The 1,335-nt window shown below is 59.6% G+C and overlaps 1 protein-coding gene across 1 annotated transcript in view; it reads right to left on the bottom strand.

Annotated features, from left to right (window-relative positions):
- Nucleotides 1–1,335, bottom strand: part of LOC113202317 (uncharacterized) — a 40,806-nt gene that overhangs the window by 2,495 nt on the left and 36,976 nt on the right. The gene's annotated exons all lie outside the window — the stretch shown is intronic.

Raw genomic sequence — 1,335 nt, forward strand, 5'->3', positions numbered from 1 at the left:
CCCGGCCCCGCCCCTCACAACCCTCCACCTCGCCGCGACGAGCCCCCAAGGAAGGGAAACACAATCACAGCAAATTTGAGGTGGCAAATTGATCGCAGTGATGAGAGGCGGCCTTGACTCTTGGCTTGCGGGAGAGGGAGAGCGCGGCGCCAGACCCTCTCGGAGAAGAGAGTCCGGCAGGCCTATGGCCGGGAGGGCGGAGAGACCTCTCTCAGTAAAGCTGTTAGCAGAGCATCACGTCGAGGGTAGCCGCCCGTCCACTGGAAGCGTGGGGGGTTGCTGCGAGGAGGTGGGACGTAGCGGCCAGAATTCCTCGCCACTCGTCGCGATCGCGGCCCGCAGGGGTTCGGGACGAGCGGCGTTCGGTGATAAAAGTCCCTGTGTCGAGTCTGTCGAGCAGCACCAGCAGAGCGGCCTGTCAAGCGCCGTCGCAACGCGGTAAATATTTTATTGTTATTTTTAGGACGCGTCGGCAGCGGGGGAACTACCATCTTCTGCCGCCCCCCGGCGCGGTGCGCGCACCTACGAGCTACGATGACGTGCTTTTGTGGCTTGTGACGTTCGAAGAGTTTTTCGGTCCCACGTTATTAAGAGTCATCATGCTGCCGTCCCTTGGTACAAAATACCCAATGGCACGAGAGTCCTCATTACGGTGGTTTATTGAAATCCCCAAATTGATTAGATACATGTGGAAGTGCTGGTCAGCTGTGGTATTCCTGGTCTGACGGCGCCCCGGCGCCCCTCACCACAACAGCCCAACAACAACGTCATCGTGTTGCTGTAAGGCTCCACCAGCCGGATGCGTCCGAGGCGGTCCGAGGCAAGCGGGTATGGAATGCCGGCCGTCGGGCCGAGAGGTTGGGACGGAATGTCGATTTGGGAATTCGTCGAAATGCACGAGCGGTCGGCCGTAACTGCATTCACTTGTACTTTCGACACGCGGACTTTGCGCCTGAATCATACAAGCAGCAGCCCCACGACTCGAGCTACGTACGGCGACCCTTACACGACGAGCGCAAATAATGACTAGCGGCGGGTAAAAAGGTTTGTCAGTACGTTTACATTTCTGCCTCCAAATGAGAACTTAAATGAGTGGGGAGGCGGGTATGAACCATCGAAAAGTAGCGAGCATCGCGTGTGTGTTTTGTCCCCGTTTGGTCCGCGCCGTGCTACCCCACAGGGCTGCTCGTCCACTCAGAAGGGACGCGGCCCCGGCGGCGAGCCTCCCCCGCCCGCCCCGCCCCGCGCGGGTCTGGAGACGAGGCGGGACGGCTAGCCGAGGAAACGAGGTTACGAGAACACTTTCTCTGTCAACGACCTAGCGGGGGTTTGGCG

This window comes from Frankliniella occidentalis, unplaced genomic scaffold (genome assembly GCF_000697945.3).
Source record: "Frankliniella occidentalis isolate FOCC.00 unplaced genomic scaffold, Focc_3.1 Scaffold84, whole genome shotgun sequence".
In the NCBI taxonomy this organism is placed as follows: domain Eukaryota; kingdom Metazoa; phylum Arthropoda; class Insecta; order Thysanoptera; family Thripidae; genus Frankliniella; species Frankliniella occidentalis.